Genomic DNA, 27405 nt, shown 5'->3' on the forward strand with positions numbered 1-27405 from the left:
CACCCGCCGCTCAGGGATGGGGGCCGGGGGGGAGGACAATAGGTCCCCCCCCTATTGGTATTTAGGGCCCCCACCCACCGCTCAGACTGCTCACTTTTTAATAGACATGCCCCTACTCGCGGTATTGTGAGTAGGGGCACAATTTACTAATACTAAGTAATTTTTACTTAGTATTAGTAAATTTGGCTGAAAGACCACAAAAAAAAAAAAAACAGGGGGCGGACCGAACATCGCATATGTTCGCCGTCCGTGGCGAACGCGAGCACGCTATGTTCGCCGGGAACTATTCGCCGACGAACCGCTCGGGACATCACTACTAATAAATGTATTTCTTCTAAATCAAGTTTTTTATAGTAATGCCTAACATCTATTTTTAACTCTCCAAGTCATTCAGTAACATTAGCATTATCCTATAATAATATTGTGAATGTGACTGAATGATTTTGACAGTTGAAACATGTATGATAAGCATTATTAGAAAAATAAAAAAGGTGAGATGAGATTTATATTTTGTAAACAATCCAAGTAATTTAGTCAGATTAGTGTTATCCCCCCATCAAGACCACACTAGGCTACTTGATGGGGGGAAATGCAAATGGGACTGAGAGACTTTAAAATTCCTGTGTCATCTCTTTCCTCAGTTTGGTATCTGATTACTTTTTTCTTTGTAGGGTTAGCATTGTCTGCTTTAGCTCTACCTCCAAGTTTTCCCAGTCGCATGAATAGAATTTGAGCACGGGTAGCAATTTCTCAAAATTAAGCAACAAATCAGATCGTTGTGCAAGACTGGTGCACCCATAAAGTGGCACAGGGGGGCCTTCTAAGGGGCACCGGCCCAGAAGGTGCAAGATTCATGTGACCTACAGGAGGAGAGTGCACAGAACAGTGAACAGCTTCCTGTCAGTCCTGTTAGGGGCTGTAGAGGGGATAACAGGAGCTTAGATAGTGTACAGGGGCTGTAGGGGGGTTGGGGGGCAGAAGCTGTGGTGGGGGGGGGCACAGGGGCTGAAAAGGGGGTCACAGGGGCTGTGGTGGAGGCACAGGGGCTGTAGAGGGAGGAGACAGGAGCTGTGGTGGGGGCCAGGGGTGTACAGGGGGCACAAGGGCTGTGGAGGAGAGCAGGGGCTGTGATAAGGGCAGACAGTTTATATTTTACACTGGTTGAATTTTACACTAGAAATTTTCCAGTTTCACTTTGTTAAAGGGACACTATTGTTACCAGAACAACTACAGCTTATTGTATTTGTTCTGGTGAGTATAATCATTCCCTTTTTTGCAATATTTTGCAGTAAATACTGTCTTTTCAGTGTTTACATTACAGCCTAGAGATACCTCCACTGGACACTCCTCAGATGGCTGCTAGAGGTGCTTCATTGGGCAGTGCTGCACGTTGTGCAGCACTGCCATTCACTGTCTCCACCCCCAGCATGGAGACATTGAACTTTTCTTATAGAGATGCATTGATTCAATTTATCTCTATGAGGAGGTGCTGATTGGCCAAGGCTGTGTTTGGCTTGTGCTGACTCTGCCCCTGATCTGCTTCCTTGACAGTCTTAGCCAATCCAATGCTTTCCTATGTTAAATCATTGTGATGGGCTTTGAATAACATTTCTGATGATGTCAGCCAAGCAGGCAGATCAGGGGGAGAGCCAGCAGTAGCAGACTAGAGTAAAAGTAAGATTTTACTATATACAGGGTGCAAGGGAGGAACAGGTGGGGTAGATGGTGTTTTTAACACTATAGGGTCAGGAATACATGTTTAAATATAGCCCTACTGTTCTAGGAGGTATTTGGCAATTTTCTGCAGTAAACTCACCAAACATATTGAGTAATTTCCTAAAGTTAGAATTCACAGTGAAGTGTAGGACTGGCAGAGATACATCAGTAAATGCTAGTGTAGAATGGAAAAAATAGAAAAAATAGAGTCTGCCAAAAAGACTGATGTAGTCTAGGGTGGTATAAATGTTTCCACCCTGACTACCAGCCACCTTAACATCATGAATCCTAACTCAGATTTGATTAATTGAACTCCTAAGTAATCTTATGACAGTCATAGCATGTTTGTTAAGAATGCCATTCATAGTTTTGTGAATAGGGCTATTCATAGCAATCACCAGCAACCTCTGTGGCTCAAGCTCTGTGGTGGAGCTACGTTGGTGGGACAGGCATGGTGTATGCCAGACTCAGTATGTACATCGTGAATGGCAAAGGAGAAAGCAAAAAAGTAAAATTCCTCCTTTAATATCAGATTGGGAGTGAATGATTATGCAAAATTCTTATGCACAGTAAAATTGATGCAATGTTATGGTGCTCACAGTGTCCCCCTAGGTATGTGTATAATACTAATACATACAGTCACAACCATATGTTAGAGATGGTTAGGTATATAACACTAGTTATGACAAACTGGGAAAACTAGTAATTAAATACCATAATGTATTGTGATGTAATTCCAGTAAAATACAAGTTTAGCAGGCTAAGATTGCCACAAGGCATATGTATGTATATGTGTTTGTAGTATCAGTTAGTTAATTACACGTAGCTAAGATACTGTTATCACTGTACTGACCAGGTGCAGGAATGTAAGAACTGGAATTACGCGTCCCTCTCCTTTGTATCAGATGAGCCACGTGGTTAGACCGGATGGATGAGTTTAGACTCTATTTATTAAATAGGTTAAGGGTATGTGTGGGTGTAGTTAATTGTGGGAGGAGCTACAGTGCTATATAAGGAATGTACTCTATGTATTCAGTACTCAGACTTTGCTGTATTTTGGTGACGCTAGTCCCTCTGAGTCCCGATCGGTGATCCAATAAAGAATCTCTTCCTTCCTGAAGAAACCTGTGTCCATCTCTCTGTGCTTGGCTTCCGTCAGTTTCTCCGGTATCATTTGGTGCATTGGCCGGGAAGCTCATCGTTCAACGGTAGCTGAGAGGCAGAGGCGTGAGACGGTCTATCTTTGCCCACGTTCTCTACGGCTGCACCCCTGAACTTCTGCGTGGACCTCCCTTCGTCTCGGCGCCACTGGTCTGTTGTCCAGGAGATCATCGGCCTCTACGTGAGAAGTGCTGGGGTGTCCCCGTCGATGAGTGTGAACTCAGGTTCAGGAACGAGGAGGTAAGACAACTGCTGTTTTAGACGGCAGGACCCACTAGGGGTATACCGATTGTGCGGTAGGCCCAAAGGGGTTTTGAATCTGTGTATCTGCCCCCTCTGTCGGAGGGAAGGAGCGAAGGCGCACCGCTCGATCGAACGCTCTTTAGTCAGACCGTTTGATTTGGTTAGTCAGGCGGGGTCCAGGTGTAAGATAGCCCTAGCCGGACACCGGTGTCTTGTCTAGACTAGCGTTCTAGGGTGTATATTACGTTCGCTAGGTCGGAGGGACCGGGAGACTAAGCGGCGCCTGTGTAAATTCGGTTCGCTAGTTCTCATCCTATCTGGGCTAAGTGGGAAGGCGTGTAAATTTGGAACCCACTAGACTTTTGATAGTGCGACTAAGAGGCGCCTGTGTAAATTCGGTTCTCTAGCTCGCTATATATGTGGTGATTGGGCAGTGTGGCTAACCAAAACGGGTGTATATAGTTTTAGGTAGTCCATTCAAGGTACTGGCCAATAGTTTAGTTGGGAATTGTAAATGTGTTAACGATTGTTTTAGTAAAGTGTATATCTTGTTAGATAGCGCGAGCTCAGCCGTCTAGCGAGAGTGTTAATAGTGTGTTGCTGTATTATAGTGCACGGTACCATAACCCTGTATATTTACTGACATTATATAATAAGTACTAATCATTGTCGTCCATTGCATGTTTAACACCATAACCACTAATAATTGTATTGTGACCTTAACTTGTGCTTTGACCTATGCTAACCGTACTGTAACCGCTATTTGTAAAAGACGATGTTACTGGGGTGTGTTATAGACGGGTAATTCGTATATAGAGAATTATAGCGTGGGTGACTGTATAGTTACGCCAAAGGGCATAATATTGATTATATAGTGACTGGTGTAACAGCTGTGTGTGTACGGGAATTCCCTGAGTGTTTATTGTTATTGTGTACGTTTCACTTGGTAACCGTACCACGTGGTGCTGTTGCCAGAGGAAACGGGTGTGACTGTTGAATAGTACGCGTGTATAGTATTCGTTGTCGACGACGTTCCATTGTTAAGTATGGGTGCGTCGCAGTCAACGATTCCGGATCCCTTAGGATGTATGGTTAAGAATTTTAAAAAGGGATTCAAAGTTTGTGATTTTGGGGTAAAGATGTCTCCTGTACGTTTGGTCACTTTGTGTACTAGGGAGTGGCCTACTTTGGTTGCGGCATGGCCGCCACGTGGCAGTTTGGATCCAACTCTGGTACAGCGCTTACACGTGGCTGTATCGGGTAGGCCTGAACTTTACGGCCAGTTTCCTTATATTGACTGTTGGAGACAGGCCGTAAATGACTCGCCAAAATGGCTCCAGACATGCCACGAGGAGCAGTGTCGCCTCATGGTAGCTAGGACTTGCTCGTCCACTAGGACTGGTGTTAGGCCCATTTTGGACACGCCCCCTGAGTCCGAGATCCCTTTGCCGCCCCCTTACTTTCCGTTAAGAAGAAGTGACGCAAACGCAGGAAGTCCTGCACCCCTCCCCTCATTACCCTCATCCACTTCCGCTTCCTCCTCCAGTACAGGATCCACCCCCCCTCGTACTAAATCTCCCCTTCCGGAACCAGAATCCACCCCCATTAGAAACGAATATCCTGATTTGGCGCCACTTCAGACTTCCGGTCAAGCTTCATCTAGCTCGGCTCGAAGTGTTTTATTTACGACCTTTTCCCAAAACCGACCTCCCACATCCCCATACCCTATCTCTCCCCGACCGGAACCCATGACTGACGCCTCTCTACGTAGCCCCATCCAAACCCGACAGTTGACTGGTGCCCAACAATTAAAGCACTATCAGATGCCTCTTCGTCTGAATCCCGGGTCAGCTTATATCGATGCCGCAGGTCAAATGGCACACGCTGACCCAGTCTTCGTATATGTCCCATTTACCACAACCGATCTTTTAAACTGGAAGACCCATAATTCCTCGTATACTGAGAAACCACAAGCTATGACTGATCTGTTCACCTCAATAGTACAGACGCATAATCCGACATGGGCTGATTGCCAGCAGTTACTAATGACTTTATTTAACAATGAGGAAAGGACAAGAATAAATCAAGCAGCCATTAAAGCATTAGAGGATAGAGCCCGTGCTTTGAACCAAGCCAATCCAGCAGCATGGGCCGCGACACACTATCCCAACACCGATCCCGATTGGAACGTAAATGGTGCTGATATGGTTCAACTCAGAGCCTATAGAGACGCTATAATTGCTGGCATGAAAGCCGGAGGAAAGAAAGCCATTAACATGTCGAAGACAGTTGAGGTGATCCAGAAAAGCGATGAAGCGCCCAGTGTCTTTTATGACCGATTATTGGAGGCATACCGCTTGTATACCCCCTTTAATCCGGAAGACGCAGACAATTCCCGAATGGTTAACTCCGCCTTTGTCAGCCAAGCATACGGAGATATTAAGCGCAAGCTACAAAAGTTAGAAGGGTTTGCAGGTATGTCCATCACCCAACTAATGGAGGTAGCAAATAAGGTCTATATGAACAGGGATACAGAAAGTAAGAAAGAGGAAGAGCGCAAGATGCGTAAAAAGGCTGATATGCTAGCGGTAGCGATCGCAGGCGTAGATAAACGGGGCCCAGATAGAGGCAATAATAGATGGAGTAGGGAGCCTTTGAGTAGGGATCAATGCGCGTATTGCAAGGAAGAAGGGCATTGGAGGAACGAATGTCCGCAAAGAGAGCAGTACGAGAGAGACCAACCCAGGGCAGGCTACGGAAACTTTAGAGGTAGAGCGAGAGGTAGAGGAGGCCCCGGAGGGAGTAATGGTTATAGAGGGAGTAATGGGAACAGAGGAAGTGTTAGGGAAGACAGGTATATTCCAGCAGCGCAAAGGTCCCGCGATAGAGAAGGTAGGGACTTTGTAGGATTGGCTGACACTGTCATGGAGGACTATTGATACCGACCGGGCTCCATCCCCCTTGGTCGAGCGGAGCCTATGGTCGATGTATCAATAGGGGGGAAAAGGAGTGCGTTCATGATCGACACTGGTGCTGAACATTCAGTGGTGACTAATCTAGTTGCTCCTCCATCTGGAAGGACTATTACTGTGATAGGAGCAACTGGAAGAAGTGCTGAAAAACCGGTTCTTAAAAGTCGACTCTGTACATTGGGAGGCCACGTAGTAAAACACCAATTCCTTTATATGCCTGAATGTCCAGTCCAATTGCTGGGACGTGATATGCTATCAAAATTACAAGCGCAGATTACGTTCCTACCAAATGGAACAACATCCTTAAAGTTTAATGGACCTTCAGGTATTATGACTTTATCCGTACCAAAGGAAGAAGAGTGGCGACTTTATACAGTGTTGACTAGCCAAAACCCTAGGAGTGATGAGACATTGTTTAACATACCAGGAGTTTGGGCAGAGAACAACCCACCAGGACTGGCCCGCAATATTCCACCAATAAAAATTGAACTGAAACATGGGGTTTATCCAGTGAGCCTAAGACAATATCACATTCCGCAGAAGGCTAAGAAGAACATCCAATCCTATCTGGATAAGTTCATACGGTATGGTATCCTAAAATTCTGTACTTCCCCCTGGAACACCCCATTGCTGCCTGTTCAAAAGCCCGGTACAGATGAGTATCGACCTGTACAGGACTTAAGAGCAGTCAATGATGCGGTTGTTAGCATACATCCAGTTGTACCCAATCCATATAACCTGCTTGCTTTAATTCCGGGCGGGGCTACTTACTTCACAGTCTTAGATCTCAAAGATGCCTTCTTTTGCCTCCGAATTGCCGCAGAAAGCCAATGTATTTTCGCTTTCCAATGGGAGAACGCTGTAACGGGCTCAAAACGCCAAATGACTTGGACAAGACTGCCCCAAGGGTTTAAAAATTCACCTACCCTATTTGGTTCAGCTCTAAGTCAAGATCTACTGGATTTCGAGTCTATCCCAGGAGAATGTGTATTGTTACAATATGTAGATGACTTGTTGATAGCAGCAGTTACAAAAGAAAAATGTCAGCAAGCAACGCACGATCTACTACATATTCTCTGGAAGGCAGGATACAAGGTGTCCAGGAAGAAGGCTCAGTTGTGTTTGCCAACTGTCAAGTATCTGGGATTCCATATCTCTGAAGGTCAAAGGATTATGGGGCCAGAGAGAAAAGAAGCTGTCTGCCAAATACCAATACCCAAGAATAGAAGACAAGTGCGAGAATTCTTGGGGGCAGCAGGCTTCTGTAGGATATGGATTCCCAGCTATGCGATACTGGCAAAACCTCTGTACGCAGCCATCAAAGGTACAGAGCACGACCCCTTCTTATGGACCCAAGAACAGCAAACGGCATTTGAAGATGTGAAGAAGGCTTTGATGAGTGCCCCAGCATTAGGTCTACCTGATCACACACGACCATTCTACTTATATGTACACGAGCAAAGAAGAATGGCTGTGGGAGTATTGACACAGTACTTGGGATCATGGCAAAGACCTGTTGCCTACATGTCTAAGCAACTGGATGCAGTGGCCAGCGGACTTCCACCTTGTCTAAGAGCCGTAGCTGCAGCCGCCCTGCTAGTAGCTGAAGCCGATAAACTCACTCTGGGTCAAGAACTTTATGTACGAGTCCCACATGCAGTACAGACGTTGTTGGATTACAAAGGAAATCATTGGTTTAGTAACAGCCGTATGACCAAGTATCAAGCAATGTTGTGTGAAAACCCAAGAGTGCATTTAGAGACTGTAAACACCTTAAATCCAGCTACCCTTTTGCCGCAACCTACTGAAAGTCAACATGATTGTTTGGAAGTAATGGATGAAGTATTTTCAAGTAGACCAGATCTTCGTGATTTTCCCATCCAGAACCCCGATGTTCAATATTACACCGACGGCAGTAGTTATGTGAAAGAAGGGATCCGCTATGCAGGATATGCAGTGACAACAATAGACAAGGTGATAGAAGCTCGGCCACTGGCGAAAGGAACATCAGCACAAAAGGCAGAATTAATAGCACTAACACGAGCGTTACAATTGGCTGAAGGTTTAAGAGTAAATATATATACGGACTCTAAGTATGCGTTTTTAACCACTCATGCCCACGGAGCTTTGTATAAAGAAAGAGGACTACTGAATTCAGAAGGCAAAGAAATCAAATACGCAGCTGAAATCCTACAACTATTGGAAGCAGTGTGGGAGCCGAAAGAAGTCGGTATCATACATTGTCGAGCGCATCTGAGAGGAGATGGTGATGTAACCAAGGGAAATCGGATGGCAGATAGTGCAGCTAAGCGTGCTGCTGAATCAGGAAGACAGGAGTATGTGGGGCATATAGCTGCTCTTATACCAACTCCACTGTCCCAATGGACTCCAGTTTATACAGCTCAAGAAGAGGAGTGGTTAAAGACTGAACCGGGAAAGTATTTGGAGAACAAGTGGTATCAGCTAGAAGATGGAAGAATAGTCATACCAGCATCACTAGCGGTAGAAATTGTCCAAAATTATCACAACGGGACACATTCTGGGAGAGACAGTACTGAAGAATCTCTCAGGAAACATTTCTACATACCAAGATTGTCCAACTTGACTCAGGCCATTGTACGCAGATGTGTAACGTGTGCTAAGAATAATGCAAGACAAGGACCAGTAAAGCCACCAGGAGTCCAGTTTATGGGGGGACTCCCCATGTCCGATCTACAAATAGACTTTACAGTAATGCCTAAATCGGGTGGACATCGTTACCTGTTGGTAATTGTGTGCACCTATTCAGGCTGGGTAGAAGCATGTCCTACTCGTACAGAGAAAGCAGGAGAAGTTGTAAGATTCCTGCTACGAGAAATAATACCCCGATATGGACTACCCTGTTCTATAGGATCGGACAATGGTCCAGCTTTTGTTCACCAGTGCCTACAACAACTGACTCATATGCTTGGTATAAAGTGGAGGCTTCATACTGCATATAGACCCCAGAGTTCTGGTAAGGTAGAGAGAATGAATAGAACTATAAAGAACCAGTTGGCTAAAATGTGTCAGGAAACCCAACTTAAGTGGAACGTTCTCTTACCCATAGCTTTATTGCGAATCCGCAGTACCCCTACCAGAAGGATGGGCCTCTCTCCTTTTGAAATCATGTATGGGCGACCACCTCCCGTACTTGGTAACTTAAGGGGGGACTTGAGTCAGTTGGGAGAAGGAATTACCCGGCAGCAGGTTGTAGAGTTGGGTAAGACTATGGAGGAGGTACAGAAATGGGTACAAGATAGATTACCTGTGAATATTTATCCCCCTGTTCATAGTTATCATCCAGGAGATCAAGTGTGGATTAAAGAGTGGAATAATGTACCGTTAGGGCCCAAGTGGAGAGGTCCTTATGTTGTTCTTTTGTCTACCCCTACAGCGATAAAAGTAGCCGAAGTGACTCCGTGGATACATCACTCCAGGGTTAAGCCAGCAGCAGTTGATTCTTGGCAAGTTACAGCAGATCCAGAGAATCCCTGCAGGATCCGGTTGAAACGCACTACTCAGTCGGAGTAACGAGGAATTATTGTGGATTACAAATTTTATTGTTACAGGTGTGAGTGAGAAGGCCATAATAAAGCCTGTCCGCTTACCAACACATAGTGTATAAGCCAGGAAAGTCTCGAAGGGACACCTGTGAAGACGAGCAGAACTCCATTCCCTGCAGCCCTCACATCCTGGAAGCTGAGGTTCCATCGCACGGACGAAGACTGAGGATGACGGCGAAAGATGTGCTTTTGATTGTGTTTATTTACATGTGTTTTTATATTCAGGAAGGTAGAGGTACCGACACTCCTAGCTGTGAGGTATGCATTAAGACTACGAGAACAGGTAACCATATTTCCCAAACCCTAATTTGGCATTCACAATACGAATGTAAAGGAGAGGTATCAAGATGTAGATACCTAAATATAGACTATAGTGTGTGCCATTTAGGAGTAGGAGAACCTAAGTGCTTCAGTCCAGAGTATCAACCTCGTACAATTTGGTTGACTCTCAGGAATGGAGATCCTCAGGGGACCCTAATTAATAAGACGGTGTTAGAATCCGTACATTCTTCGGGTGTTCTGCTATTTGATGCATGTAAGGCGATATCAAGTGGTAGAAAACCGTGGAATGTATGTGGGGATCTTAGATGGGAGAGGACGTATGGGTCTAATGATAAATATATTTGTCCCAGTAGTAAAAATAAATATGTGAGTCCTAGATGCCCAAATAAAGACTATAACTTTTGTCCATATTGGTCTTGTGTGGGGTGGGCGACTTGGGGACAGACAGTAGATAAAGACATGATAGTGACTAAGTTGCCGACTAGCCCATATTGTAAGTCTATGGAATGCAACCCAGTCCATATACTTATTAATAACCCCGACAAGTTCTTAGATAAGTATGGAAATTTATTTGGGTTTCAGATATACGGGACGGGTTTAGATCCTGGGACATTATTGTTTATAGGAATAGAGACTGATACGGTATCCTCCCAGACTCATCAAGTATACCATTCCTTTTATGAAGAGATGAGTATAGATAATAAGATCCCCCATAACGCTAAAAACCTGTTCATAGACCTAGCTGAAAGTATTGCCGGTAGTCTTAATGTTACCAACTGCTATGTGTGTGGAGGTACTAACATGGGAGACCAATGGCCTTGGGAAGCAAAGGAGGTAATGTCCGGTTCTGAGGCAGTTGACCAACTAATATCTACACAAGCCGATTATCATTTGAGTGTTAGAGGTAAATCTGAGTGGAGATTAAAGACCTCCATCATAGGTTATGTTTGCATAGCAAGGAAAGGAATAATGTATAATACTTCTGTAGGAGAATTAACTTGTCTAGGGCAAAAAGCTTATGATGATGATACTAAAAATACAACTTGGTGGTCGGCTTCAAATGTCTCAGAACCATCTAACCCGTTTGCTAGATATGCCAGTTTAAAGGATGTGTGGTTTGATTTATCCATCACATCTACCTGGAGAGCCCCAGCAAATTTGTACTGGATCTGTGGTAAGAAAGCCTATTCGGAGTTGCCACAGGACTGGGAAGGGGCATGTGTGTTGGGTATGCTCAAACCATCCTTCTTCTTGTTACCGATTGAAACAGGTGAGACTTTAGGTGTTAAAGTGTATGATGTGAATCATAGGAAGAAAAGGGGACCCTAGAGATAGGTACCTGGGAAGATAATGAATGGCCTCCCCAGCGTATCATAGATTATTATGGGCCAGCCACGTGGGCAGAAGATGGTACCTTTGGTTATAGAACCCCTATTTATATGCTCAACCGTATTATAAGATTACAGGCGGTGGTTGAGATTATTACTAATGAGACCTCACAAGCACTCAATCTTCTAGCGAAGCATAATACCAGGATGAGGACAGCAGTGTACCAAAATAGATTAGCCTTGGATTACCTTTTGGCAGTAGAGGGAGGTGTATGTGGGAAGTTTAACCTGAGCAATTGCTGTCTTCAAATAGATGACGAAGGGCAAGCAATAGCTGAGCTTACTAGCCATATGGTTAAACTAGTGCATGTGCCTACTCAGGTATGGAAAGGGTACAATCCAAGTAGTTGGTTTGGTAGCTGGTATGAGTGGTTTGGAGGGCTTAAGGCAGTGGTAGGTGGAGTCCTACTGATTTTACTGTTGTGTCTACTCCTACCGTGTCTTATACCCTTAGTAGTTAGGTCTGTGCAAAGCCTGATAGGAAGTATAGCAGAGAGGAAGGCTGCTGCACAGATAATGGCGATATATAAGTATAAGGCTCTAGATCAAGGAGAACCAATGCAGGAAGATGAGTGTTAAAAGATTCACATCATAAGATAAGTCTGGTCTGGTTCATGGTAACCTGAGGTATATGCAAACCAAGGTTAAGTGATGCCTCAAGTAATTGTGAAATATCAGAGGCATCAAAGGGGGGAATGTGATGTAATTCCAGTAAAATACAAGTTTAGCAGGCTAAGATTGCCACAAGGCATATGTATGTATATGTGTTTGTAGTATCAGTTAGTTAATTACACGTAGCTAAGATACTGTTATCACTGTACTGACCAGGTGCAGGAATGTAAGAACTGGAATTACGCGTCCCTCTCCTTTGTATCAGATGAGCCACGTGGTTAGACCGGATGGATGAGTTTAGACTCTATTTATTAAATAGGTTAAGGGTATGTGTGGGTGTAGTTAATTGTGGGAGGAGCTACAGTGCTATATAAGGAATGTACTCTATGTATTCAGTACTCAGACTTTGCTGTATTTTGGTGACGCTAGTCCCTCTGAGTCCCGATCGGTGATCCAATAAAGAATCTCTTCCTTCCTGAAGAAACCTGTGTCCATCTCTCTGTGCTTGGCTTCCGTCAGTTTCTCCGGTATCATTATGCAAAACAATAAAGTATTATAATACATGTTTTACTGGATTTACAGCATTGTCAAACCTCCTCCCAACAATGTTATTGTCCTCTTTGTTGCTCCCATAGAATACAGAGGAGCAGTGCACTTCTATTAAATTTAAATGGACACTATAGTCACTAGAACAACTACAGCTTAGTGTAGTTGTTCTGGTGTCTACTGCCTGTCCCTGCAGGCTTTTTAATATAAACACTGCCTTTTTAAACTCACTTTTTTAACCGGAGGTAAACTGTTATTTTAAAACGTTAGTGTGAGGAATACACATTTGTAAGATAATACTGTTTATTTAAGATACTACAAATCTTCTGAAATGATTTTTCTTTCTAAATGAGTGTGATGGTGGTCTGTTGTAATGTTATCACACTGTGGGGCAGACTGTTCTCTGCTCTGCCATTTATATTTAGTATCTCAGGTTAGAATTGTGCAGATAAGTGTTGGATAGATCCCCTTATACATCATAAAATATTTTCTTTGGTTGGTTAAGCAAATATATGTCTGCAATTTATATATTGTGTGGTTTACCACTGATTATCCAAGCAGGTTTACAATTAATATTACACAAATGTCTATCTTAATGACATTTCCAGTAAATACTTTTTATGGTATTATTAATGTTATTTCCGACCTATGGGATTTTTCGCTTAAATGATCACTATAGGGGCAGAAACACAAACATGTATTCCTGACCCTATAGTGTTAAAACCACCATCTAGTCCCCCTGGGCCCCTCATGCCTCTATAAATATAGTAAAAATCGTACTGTATTCAAGCCTGAAGCTGTAGATCTGCATGCTGTTAGACTCAGAAAAAACAAACAGTCTGCTGACATCATCAGAAGTGGTAGCCTGATCCAATCACAATGCTCCCCCATAGGATTGGCTGAGACTGACAAGGAGGCAGATCAGGGGCAGAGCCAGCATGATTCAAACACAACCCTGGCCAATCAGCATCTCCCCATAGAGATGAATTGAATCAATGAATCTCTATGAGGAAAGTTCAGTGTCTGCATGCAGAGGGAGGAGATACTGAATGTTTTGATGCATTTTAGGCAGCCATGACCCAGGAAGGATCTCTAACAGCTATCTGAGGAGTGGCCAGTGAAGTTATCACTAGGCATAGGCGTGCGCACGGGGTGTGCCGGGTGTGCCTAGGCACACCCTAATCCCCGCGGCACGCCTGTGAGTCCTGCAGGAACGCGTGGGAACAATGTTCCCACGCGTTCCTGCAGGCACTCTGCCACCCCCAAATGCCCTCCGAGTTCCCCCCGAGTTCCCCCTGTCATGGGGGGGAGGGCAAGAGGTAATGGACCCCCCCGCCGGTCTCCATCTCAGCCGCGGCGAGAGAGCTGTGTGCTGTCTGCTTCCTCTCGCCGCGGGCCGTTTGCTGATGCCGGAGCCGGAATATGACGTCATATTCCAGCTCCCAGCTACAGCAGACAGCCCGCGCGGTGAGAGGAAGCAGACAGCACACAGCTCCCTCACCGCGGCTGAGATGGAGACCGGCACCCGACCCACTGGACCCCAGGGACAAGTCCACGCCAGCACTCCAGGTAGGGAGGCTGGGTGGACAATTTTTAATTAAAAAAATAATCATTTGTGAGTGTCTCTGTGTGTGTGTGTGTGTGTGTGTGTCTAAGTATGTGTGTGTGTGTGTCTAAGTAAGTCTGTGTGTGTGTGTCTAAGTATGTCTGTGTGTGTATCTAAGTATGTCTGTGTGTATCTAAGTATGTCTGCGTGTGTGTGTGTGTGTGTCTAAGTATGTCTGTGTGTGTGTCTAAGTATGTCTGTGTGTGTGTCTAAGTATGTCTGTGTGTGTGTCTAAGTATGTTTGTGTGTGTGTCTAAGTATGTCTGTGTGTGTGTGTGGCTAAGTATGTCTGTGTGTGTATCTAAGAATGTCTGTGAGTGTGTGTGTGTCTAAGTATGTGTGTGTCTGAGTATGTGAGTGTGTGTCTGTGTGAGTGTCTGTGAATGTATGTGTGGGTGTGTGTCAGAGTATGTGTGTGTCTGTAAGTGTGTGAGTGTATGTGTGTGTGTCTGTGAGTGTATGTGTGTGTGTACGCGTATATATATATATGTGTGTGTGTCAGTGTGTGTGTGCACGTATATATACACAAGTGTATATTATTTTTTTGAGGGGGTGGGAATCTTGGGAGAGTTCTTACACTTTATTCCCCAGGACTTGACCCCTGCCGGCAGGAGAGATCTCCGGATCTCCCCTGTAGGCTCATGCAGAGCCGGCACTATTTGAGTGCCGGCTCTGCTCTAAGCCTCCATGGGCCGGCGGGGAGATCAAAGATCTACCTCACCGGCCCACAGCAGCATAGAGGGAGGCAGGAGAGGACCCGGGGAGCTCTAGACAGAAGCTTCGCCAGGTTCCTCTCGCGAGATCTGAGCATTGCCGTGGCAACGCTCAGATCTCGCGAGAGTGAACTCTAGCCCCGCAGGCTAGAGTATACTCTACACTGGACCACCAGGGATGGCACATGGCAGCAAGGATCTCCCCTCCCTATCATAAGGTAAGAAGGGAGGGGGGATATTTACTACAGCACACACACAGCGCACATACAGCACCCTCACACACACAGCACACATACAGCACCGTCACACACACAACACTCTCACACACAGTACACTAACAGCACCCTCACACACACAGCACCCTCACACAAACAGCACACTCACAAATACACGACACAAACAGCACCCTCACACACACAGCACCCACCCACACACACATATCACACATCAGACAAACAGCACCCTCACACAGCACACTACCAGCACCCTCACACACAACACACTAACAACACCCTCACCCACATAGCACACTACCAGCACCCTCACACAGCGCACTAACAGCACACACACACACACACACACAAACAGCAGTGTGTGTGTGTGTGTGTGTGTGTATGTATATATATATATATATATATATATATATATATATATAAAACAAAACAAAAACAAACAAAAAAAAAATATATATATATATATATACATACATGCGGTGTGTGTCTGTGCTTTAGGGTGCACACCCTAATGCAATAGGCTGCGCACGCCTATGTCACTAGGCTGTAATGTAAACACTGCATTTTCTCTGAAAAGACAGCGTTTACAGCAAAAAGCCTAAAGGTTATGATTCTACTCACTAGAACAAATTCAATAAGCTGTAGTTGTTCTGGTGACTATAGTGTCCCTTTAACAATACAGAAAAAACATACAAAAGACATATCAGACAATGTAGAGATAAAATACACAGAGCTGGATATATTACATAGATAACAATACAAAAGACAGAGCAGACAATACAGATATACAGTACACAGAGTTGGGCACAATAAGAAGATACCCATAACAATCCCACACAGCTAGGAGCCCAGCACATTAAATGTAACAAATGTTATTCCCCCCTCCCTGCTTCTTACCTGGTCCAGGCAGGGCCGGACTGGGGATACGAAGCAGCCTTAGGAAAAAAATCTATGCCAGCCCCATAAGTCATTGTGCTATGTAGTGTGTGTTATATATATATATATATATATATATATATAACGGAAGATTCAAAGATAGCACTCCAGGGACTTGATAAAATGTAACTTTTATTTTACTCACTAAAACATCAAAGGTGTCAACGTTTCAGCTTGATCCCCTCAAGCTTTCGTCAGGACATACTGTGCAGACAAATAAACCCACATATATACCATACAGATAACGATAACTCACCACACTTGTGAAGCCTCTGACTCCATGGTCATCACCATGGTGACATATATCAACAATAATAAAAGTGCAACCATACACATAGATCGTGCAATTAAAAAATATTCAATTAGACTATTTTACGCTAGGGGAATCAATTACTTAAACATTAGTCACACTGGCAGCATTGAATAGTAACTACTGCAATGAATATCCTTCATAATGTATAAACTGGACTCATAGAAAGCAGGGCTGAAAACCAACAGGAATACTAGAGACTCTGAGAAAGTTCAGACAAAACTAATCAAAAAACATATTTAAACATCATTATAAGGGCATATGTCCCACTGGAATTCACTCCACAGAAGATTGCTAGGATAGGGGTAGATCGCCTAACTGATTCCAAAATAGACTTCACAATTAAACTCACTGGAGATTGGCCAGTTACTAGATAATAATAACTACTAATGATCTCAAAATTGATCACAATGGCCACATAGAACGGTAACTGATGCACTATATTCGATTTCTTAGTATATACAACGGACTCCAACAAAGCCAATACGAGATAACAAGATAATCTAACAAAAGGGTGACACACCAATGCATGAGCACCTGTATCACCAGAGTTAACAAAATCAAAGTTGTTTAAGATAGGGGTGGATCACCTAAGTGGTTCCAAATAGACTACCCAATTAAACTAATACTGACTAGTGTAGTTACTAGAAATAAACTAGATACTCCTTATATGAAATACTAAACAGAGCTGCAACTGTCTCATATAGTAAAAACCCATACATTTCAAACCTCTGTATCATCATCATAATGAGTTACAATTCTGAGGCACATGGAAACTATTAAGATTTTTCAAAGTAATGAAGGTCCTGTGCCAGTGCCACCATGGACAAAAGGGAGGATTGCCTATCCCCCAGGGTGGGCATCCACATCCCGCCCCATATTCGTGACATATTCCAGGATCAACATAGTTATGAGAGAAAACATGGTTATGAGAGAAACATAGGTATGTATGCCTATCCCACAGGGTGGGCATCACATACCCCATCTCCAAAAAAGATTAATTGGATAGCACAGAAAATGAAAAATTATAAAAATGCAGTCAAGGTATATTTCTCATTCAGACCCTCAGGGTATACTGTTCTCAGAGTTCTGATCCAATATAGTTCACGTTGTAGTAACATTTTCTTGCGGTCCCCTCCCCTCCTGGGTGGAGGTACATGGTCGATTGCCATGAGTTTCAGAGTCGGTAGAGTGTGGCCTCTCTCCAAGAAATGTTTGGCCACCGGTAAGTCTGATTTCTGATCCCTATACGCCACTCGTATGTTGGATCTATGATTGCGAATACGTTCGCGCAAGGGCAGGTCCGTCTTGCCAATATAAGTAAGTCCACAGGGACAAGTAAGCCTGTATATTACATAATCAGTGGTGCAGGTTAGCCGATGCCTAATGATGTACTTTTTTCCTGTATGAGGATGAGCAAAGAATTTTCCCGATAACATGTGTCCGCAAGTGACACAACCTAAGCACTTATAACAGCCCAGATTTATAGAGCCTTGTTTCTGCTCGTAACAGTGTATAGGATCTGTCTTAACTAACAAGTCTTTCAGATTTCGATTTCTCCTATAACACATCATAGGTGATTGGCGAAATGGTTCTGGTAAAGAAGTGTCGTTCCTCAAAATTCTCCAATTTCTATCAATCATCCGTTTGAATTTTGGAGATGCTGTAGTGTAAGTGGTTGGAAAAACCAGTCTCCTTGTTGATACAGTGTTTGACTCGACTTGTGTTGAGTAGCACCTATCTAAGGCTTTATGGAGTGTCTGTTCACTGTAACCCCGTTGGTGAAACTTATCCCACATTAGTTTCAATTGTTCCTCCGCTTTACTGGGATCTGAGTTGTTCCTCATCACCCTCAAAAATTGTGAATATGGTAAGGATTGTTTGAGGGCATTGGGATGGAAACTATTCGCCTGAAGTAAAGTGTTGCGGTCCGTAGTCTTGGAGTAGAGTGTATATGCCAACTTGGTACCTTCTCTAATGATCCGTACATCCAGAAAATCCACTGAAAGCGGGTCTGCTGTCATAGTGAGTTCTACATTCGGTGTACAAGAATTAATATATTGGACCATAGATTCTGCAGTGCTGTTGTCTCCCTTGATGATCATGAAAATGTCATCGATGTAGCGACCGTATAGTAAAATAATATCTTTAAATGGCTCCAATATATATTGAGTTTCAAATTCAAACATGAATCCATTCGCATACATTGGAGCCATGGCCGCTCCCATAGATGTTCCTGCTGACTGCCTGAACCAATCAAATTCAAAACGAAAATAGTTCTGAGTCAGAACCAATTCCAGAATTTGCATAACGTATTCGATTGGGGGGCCCCTGTATTTGTCTGAAGATGAAAGAATCCGTTCCATGGCTTGGACTCCCCCTGAGTGGGGTATGATAGTGTATAAGCTCTTCACATCACACGTAACTAGTGATGTCAGCCCAACTGGTAAGGAAATCTTGGAAATCATATCAATGAAACTTGGAGTATCCTTGATGTATGTTGAAAGGTTTTGAATCGTTTCCTTAAATAGGAAATCCAGCCATTTAGCCAGTGGTTCTAGGATGCCTCCCACCGCCGACACAATTGGTCTCCCAGGAGGGTCCTGAAGGTTCTTATGCACCTTGGGGAGTGTATAGATTACTGGGGTCCTCGGGTTTGGTTGATGTAAAAATTCCCAGAGGTCCTGATCGATAAAATTCTGTTCCAGACCCTTCAGTAGAATGGCGTCAATTAAAAGTTTCACTTGAAGCGTAGGATCGCCTTTCAATTTCAGATAAGTCTGGGAATCAGATAATTGTTGGATAATTTCCAATCTATATTTAGCATAGTCTTGAATAACGATTCCCCCGCCCTTGTCTGCTGATCTAATAACAATGTCTTTGTCCATAGCCAAAGACTTAATGATCTGTCGATCCATTTTGGAACAATTTGAATGGTAGGAATGAGTAACTTTTAGATGGTCCGTTGTTTCCTTTTGTACAGACCTTAAAAAACTTTTTATAGAGGCTTGATTCGGCAGGGGATCAAAGGTACTTTTCCTCTTAAACCTTATTTCATCAGAGGGAGTGGTTTGGTTTTTAAAGAAATCCTTAAGTCGCAACGATCTCCCAAACTTATACAATTCAACTTCCCAGTCTAGTGGGTTAGGTTTGGCAGTGGGGACAAAAGACAAGCCCTTACTCAGCAAAGTAATTTCAGCCACTGTCAATACTCTGGATGATAAATTGAAGATAGGTATTACCTCCTCTGTCGTGGTGGTCTCCCTCTTGCCCCAGAAGGTGCGTCCCTTCTGACCTCGTCTGGTGATTGTCCTCCTTCTGACGTAATACCTTTGCTCTGATGTCTGGTTTGTATCCCCTGACTGGCAGGGTTTGGAACCTCTAAAAAAGATTGTGCTTGAAAGTTGTTGGCCCCCCTATCCCAACTGCTGCGATCAGATTCCGAGCTGGAGTTTCCTGAAGTTTGATCAATAGTATAATGTCTAGGTTTGCGAATAGGTCTTCTTTTCCTCGCAAATCTAGGTAGATCACTGGTGCCGCTAAGCCACCTATAAACTCTGTGCTCCTTGTAATCTGCTGCCACTTTATCTTGCTTATCCTTTTTGAATCTAATAAGATCCGTCTTATAACTCTTTACATTATTTTCCAATTTTAGCAATGTAGAGGTAGCTTCTGAACTTGCCAGCAATAATGCCTGTCTTGTTTCCAATTCAGTAATCCTCCTTCTGATTTGAATCAGATCTTCCTTCACATCCTCAATGATCACTAGCATCAAGTCCAATGAACATTTGTTTAGGACTGAAATCCACTTTTTACAGACAGCTGGTTTCAATCTACCAATCGTGGGTACATTACTAACCCTGAAGCCTCTCGGAATCTGAAGTTTCCGGTGGTAATCAGATAAAAATAAACCGTGAAGGTCCAAATCTGTTTCTCTCTTTTTTAATTTCAACAATTCAAAATAAATATCACGTAGTGAAGTGGTGTTAGGAAGATCCGAAGTGGTAGTGTCCCATCTAATCCTGTCTGCATCAGAGTCACTATATTGCCAGATTTCTGCTTGCTCAGCGCATCCACCAGCTAGCGTAAAAAAATTATCATCCATGGATACAAAAAACAATTCTGTACTGTATCTTTAAAAGTCAAAATAAATGCAGGGTTATCGTCTTTCACAAAAACTACAAAAAAATGTTGATAATTATTCCTACTCAGAGTTATCTGAGTGAATTAATTCACTGGGGGTGCATAGAAAGTCAGCTGTAGCAAACACTGAATGATACAAAAAAACCAAATAATCTTGCACTCCACCTGATCCGTAGTCCAATGCCCGGTGCTTGTCAGCCAAAATACAACGGAAGATTCAAAGATAGCACTCCAGGGACTTGATAAAATGTAACTTTTATTTTACTCACTAAAACATCAAAGGTGTCAACGTTTCAGCTTGATCCCCTCAAGCTTTCGTCAGGACATACTGTGCAGACAAATAAACCCACATATATACCATACAGATAACGATAACTCACCACACTTGTGAAGCCTCTGACTCCATGGTCATCACCATGGTGACATATATCAACAATAATAAAAGTGCAACCATACACATAGATCGTGCAATTAAAAAATATTCAATTAGACTATTTTACGCTAGGGGAATCAATTACTTAAACATTAGTCACACTGGCAGCATTGAATAGTAACTACTGCAATGAATATCCTTCATAATGTATAAACTGGACTCATAGAAAGCAGGGCTGAAAACCAACAGGAATACTAGAGACTCTGAGAAAGTTCAGACAAAACTAATCAAAAAACATATTTAAACATCATTATAAGGGCATATGTCCCACTGGAATTCACTCCACAGAAGATTGCTAGGATAGGGGTAGATCGCCTAACTGATTCCAAAATAGACTTCACAATTAAACTCACTGGAGATTGGCCAGTTACTAGATAATAATAACTACTAATGATCTCAAAATTGATCACAATGGCCACATAGAACGGTAACTGATGCACTATATTCGATTTCTTAGTATATACAACGGACTCCAACAAAGCCAATACGAGATAACAAGATAATCTAACAAAAGGGTGACACACCAATGCATGAGCACCTGTATCACCAGAGTTAACAAAATCAAAGTTGTTTAAGATAGGGGTGGATCACCTAAGTGGTTCCAAATAGACTACCCAATTAAACTAATACTGACTAGTGTAGTTACTAGAAATAAACTAGATACTCCTTATATGAAATACTAAACAGAGCTGCAACTGTCTCATATAGTAAAAACCCATACATTTCAAACCTCTGTATCATCATCATAATGAGTTACAATTCTGAGGCACATGGAAACTATTAAGATTTTTCAAAGTAATGAAGGTCCTGTGCCAGTGCCACCATGGACAAAAGGGAGGATTGCCTATCCCCCAGGGTGGGCATCCACATCCCGCCCCATATTCGTGACATATTCCAGGATCAACATAGTTATGAGAGAAAACATGGTTATGAGAGAAACATAGGTATGTATGCCTATCCCACAGGGTGGGCATCACATACCCCATCTCCAAAAAAGATTAATTGGATAGCACAGAAAATGAAAAATTATAAAAATGCAGTCAAGGTATATTTCTCATTCAGACCCTCAGGGTATACTGTTCTCAGAGTTCTGATCCAATATAGTTCACGTTGTAGTAACATTTTCTTGCGGTCCCCTCCCCTCCTGGGTGGAGGTACATGGTCGATTGCCATGAGTTTCAGAGTCGGTAGAGTGTGGCCTCTCTCCAAGAAATGTTTGGCCACCGGTAAGTCTGATTTCTGATCCCTATACGCCACTCGTATGTTGGATCTATGATTGCGAATACGTTCGCGCAAGGGCAGGTCCGTCTTGCCAATATAAGTAAGTCCACAGGGACAAGTAAGCCTGTATATTACATAATCAGTGGTGCAGGTTAGCCGATGCCTAATGATGTACTTTTTTCCTGTATGAGGATGAGCAAAGAATTTTCCCGATAACATGTGTCCGCAAGTGACACAACCTAAGCACTTATAACAGCCCAGATTTATAGAGCCTTGTTTCTGCTCGTAACAGTGTATAGGATCTGTCTTAACTAACAAGTCTTTCAGATTTCGATTTCTCCTGTAACACATCATAGGTGATTGGCGAAATGGTTCTGGTAAAGAAGTGTCGTTCCTCAAAATTCTCCAATTTCTATCAATCATCCGTTTGAATTTTGGAGATGCTGTAGTGTAAGTGGTTGGAAAAACCAGTCTCCTTGTTGATACAGTGTTTGACTCGACTTGTGTTGGTACTGGTTTTTCCAACCACTTACACTACAGCATCTCCAAAATTCAAACGGATGATTGATAGAAATTGGAGAATTTTGAGGAACGACACTTCTTTACCAGAACCATTTCGCCAATCACCTATGATGTGTTACAGGAGAAATCGAAATCTGAAAGACTTGTTAGTTAAGACAGATCCTATACACTGTTACGAGCAGAAACAAGGCTCTATAAATCTGGGCTGTTATAAGTGCTTAGGTTGTGTCACTTGCGGACACATGTTATCGGGAAAATTCTTTGCTCATCCTCATACAGGAAAAAAGTACATCATTAGGCATCGGCTAACCTGCACCACTGATTATGTAATATACAGGCTTACTTGTCCCTGTGGACTTACTTATATTGGCAAGACGGACCTGCCCTTGCGCGAACGTATTCGCAATCATAGATCCAACATACGAGTGGCGTATAGGGATCAGAAATCAGACTTACCGGTGGCCAAACATTTCTTGGAGAGAGGCCACACTCTACCGACTCTGAAACTCATGGCAATCGACCATGTACCTCCACCCAGGAGGGGAGGGGACCGCAAGAAAATGTTACTACAACGTGAACTATATTGGATCAGAACTCTGAGAACAGTATACCCTGAGGGTCTGAATGAGAAATATACCTTGACTGCATTTTTATAATTTTTCATTTTCTGTGCTATCCAATTAATCTTTTTTGGAGATGGGGTATGTGATGCCCACCCTGTGGGATAGGCATACATACCTATGTTTCTCTCATAACCATGTTTTCTCTCATAACTATGTTGATCCTGGAATATGTCACGAATATGGGGCGGGATGTGGATGCCCACCCTGGGGGATAGGCAATCCTCCCTTTTGTCCATGGTGGCACTGGCACAGGACCTTCATTACTTTGAAAAATCTTAATAGTTTCCATGTGCCTCAGAATTGTAACTCATTATGATGATGATACAGAGGTTTGAAATGTATGGGTTTTTACTATATGAGACAGTTGCAGCTCTGTTTAGTATTTCATATAAGGAGTATCTAGTTTATTTCTAGTAACTACACTAGTCAGTATTAGTTTAATTGGGTAGTCTATTTGGAACCACTTAGGTGATCCACCCCTATCTTAAACAACTTTGATTTTGTTAACTCTGGTGATACAGGTGCTCATGCATTGGTGTGTCACCCTTTTGTTAGATTATCTTGTTATCTCGTATTGGCTTTGTTGGAGTCCGTTGTATATACTAAGAAATCGAATATAGTGCATCAGTTACCGTTCTATGTGGCCATTGTGATCAATTTTGAGATCATTAGTAGTTATTATTATCTAGTAACTGGCCAATCTCCAGTGAGTTTAATTGTGAAGTCTATTTTGGAATCAGTTAGGCGATCTACCCCTATCCTAGCAATCTTCTGTGGAGTGAATTCCAGTGGGACATATGCCCTTATAATGATGTTTAAATATGTTTTTTGATTAGTTTTGTCTGAACTTTCTCAGAGTCTCTAGTATTCCTGTTGGTTTTCAGCCCTGCTTTCTATGAGTCCAGTTTATACATTATGAAGGATATTCATTGCAGTAGTTACTATTCAATGCTGCCAGTGTGACTAATGTTTAAGTAATTGATTCCCCTAGCGTAAAATAGTCTAATTGAATATTTTTTAATTGCACGATCTATGTGTATGGTTGCACTTTTATTATTGTTGATATATGTCACCATGGTGATGACCATGGAGTCAGAGGCTTCACAAGTGTGGTGAGTTATCGTTATCTGTATGGTATATATGTGGGTTTATTTGTCTGCACAGTATGTCCTGACGAAAGCTTGAGGGGATCAAGCTGAAACGTTGACACCTTTGATGTTTTAGTGAGTAAAATAAAAGTTACATTTTATCAAGTCCCTGGAGTGCTATCTTTGAATCTTCCGTTGTATTTTGGCTGACAAGCACCGGGCATTGGACTACGGATCAGGTGGAGTGCAAGATTATTTGGTTTTTTTGTATCATTCAGTGTTTGCTACAGCTGACTTTCTATGCACCCCCAGTGAATTAATTCACTCAGATAACTCTGAGTAGGAATAATTATCAACATTTTTTTGTAGTTTTTGTGAAAGACGATAACCCTGCATTTATTTTGACTTTTAAAGATACAGTACAGAATTGTTTTTTGTATCCATGGATGATAATTTTTTTACGCTAGCTGGTGGATGCGCTGAGCAAGCAGAAATCTGGCAATATAGTGACTCTGATGCAGACAGGATTAGATGGGACACTACCACTTCGGATCTTCCTAACACCACTTCACTACGTGATATTTATTTTGAATTGTTGAAATTAAAAAAGAGAGAAACAGATTTGGACCTTCACGGTTTATTTTTATCTGATTACCACCGGAAACTTCAGATTCCGAGAGGCTTCAGGGTTAGTAATGTACCCACGATTGGTAGATTGAAACCAGCTGTCTGTAAAAAGTGGATTTCAGTCCTAAACAAATGTTCATTGGACTTGATGCTAGTGATCATTGAGGATGTGAAGGAAGATCTGATTCAAATCAGAAGGAGGATTACTGAATTGGAAACAAGACAGGCATTATTGCTGGCAAGTTCAGAAGCTACCTCTACATTGCTAAAATTGGAAAATAATGTAAAGAGTTATAAGACGGATCTTATTAGATTCAAAAAGGATAAGCAAGATAAAGTGGCAGCAGATTACAAGGAGCACAGAGTTTATAGGTGGCTTAGCGGCACCAGTGATCTACCTAGATTTGCGAGGAAAAGAAGACCTATTCGCAAACCTAGACATTATACTATTGATCAAACTTCAGGAAACTCCAGCTCGGAATCTGATCGCAGCAGTTGGGATAGGGGGGCCAACAACTTTCAAGCACAATCTTTTTTAGAGGTTCCAAACCCTGCCAGTCAGGGGATACAAACCAGACATCAGAGCAAAGGTATTACGTCAGAAGGAGGACAATCACCAGACGAGGTCAGAAGGGACGCACCTTCTGGGGCAAGAGGGAGACCACCACGACAGAGGAGGTAATACCTATCTTCAATTTATCATCCAGAGTATTGACAGTGGCTGAAATTACTTTGCTGAGTAAGGGCTTGTCTTTTGTCCCCACTGCCAAACCTAACCCACTAGACTGGGAAGTTGAATTGTATAAGTTTGGGAGATCGTTGCGACTTAAGGATTTCTTTAAAAACCAAACCACTCCCTCTGATGAAATAAGGTTTAAGAGGAAAAGTACCTTTGATCCCCTGCCGAATCAAGCCTCTATAAAAAGTTTTTTAAGGTCTGTACAAAAGGAAACAACGGACCATCTAAAAGTTACTCATTCCTACCATTCAAATTGTTCCAAAATGGATCGACAGATCATTAAGTCTTTGGCTATGGACAAAGACATTGTTATTAGATCAGCAGACAAGGGCGGGGGAATCGTTATTCAAGACTATGCTAAATATAGATTGGAAATTATCCAACAATTATCTGATTCCCAGACTTATCTGAAATTGAAAGGCGATCCTACGCTTCAAGTGAAACTTTTAATTGACGCCATTCTACTGAAGGGTCTGGAACAGAATTTTATCGATCAGGACCTCTGGGAATTTTTACATCAACCAAACCCGAGGACCCCAGTAATCTATACACTCCCCAAGGTGCATAAGAACCTTCAGGACCCTCCTGGGAGACCAATTGTGTCGGCGGTGGGAGGCATCCTAGAACCACTGGCTAAATGGCTGGATTTCCTATTTAAGGAAACGATTCAAAACCTTTCAACATACATCAAGGATACTCCAAGTTTCATTGATATGATTTCCAAGATTTCCTTACCAGTTGGGCTGACATCACTAGTTACGTGTGATGTGAAGAGCTTATACACTATCATACCCCACTCAGGGGGAGTCCAAGCCATGGAACGGATTCTTTCATCTTCAGACAAATACAGGGGCCCCCCAATCGAATACGTTATGCAAATTCTGGAATTGGTTCTGACTCAGAACTATTTTCGTTTTGAATTTGATTGGTTCAGGCAGTCAGCAGGAACATCTATGGGAGCGGCCATGGCTCCAATGTATGCGAATGGATTCATGTTTGAATTTGAAACTCAATATATATTGGAGCCATTTAAAGATATTATTTTACTATACGGTCGCTACATCGATGACATTTTCATGATCATCAAGGGAGACAACAGCACTGCAGAATCTATGGTCCAATATATTAATTCTTGTACACCGAATGTAGAACTCACTATGACAGCAGACCCGCTTTCAGTGGATTTTCTGGATGTACGGATCATTAGAGAAGGTACCAAGTTGGCATATACACTCTACTCCAAGACTACGGACCGCAACACTTTACTTCAGGCGAATAGTTTCCATCCCAATGCCCTCAAACAATCCTTACCATATTCACAATTTTTGAGGGTGATGAGGAACAACTCAGATCCCAGTAAAGCGGAGGAACAATTGAAACTAATGTGGGATAAGTTTCACCAACGGGGTTACAGTGAACAGACACTCCATAAAGCCTTAGATAGGTGCTACTCAACACAAGTCGAGTCAAACACTGTATCAACAAGGAGACTGGTTTTTCCAACCACTTACACTACAGCATCTCCAAAATTCAAACGGATGATTGATAGAAATTGGAGAATTTTGAGGAACGACACTTCTTTACCAGAACCATTTCGCCAATCACCTATGATGTGTTATAGGAGAAATCGAAATCTGAAAGACTTGTTAGTTAAGACAGATCCTATACACTGTTACGAGCAGAAACAAGGCTCTATAAATCTGGGCT

This window comes from Pelobates fuscus, chromosome 2 (genome assembly GCF_036172605.1).
Source record: "Pelobates fuscus isolate aPelFus1 chromosome 2, aPelFus1.pri, whole genome shotgun sequence".
In the NCBI taxonomy this organism is placed as follows: Eukaryota; Metazoa; Chordata; class Amphibia; order Anura; family Pelobatidae; genus Pelobates; species Pelobates fuscus.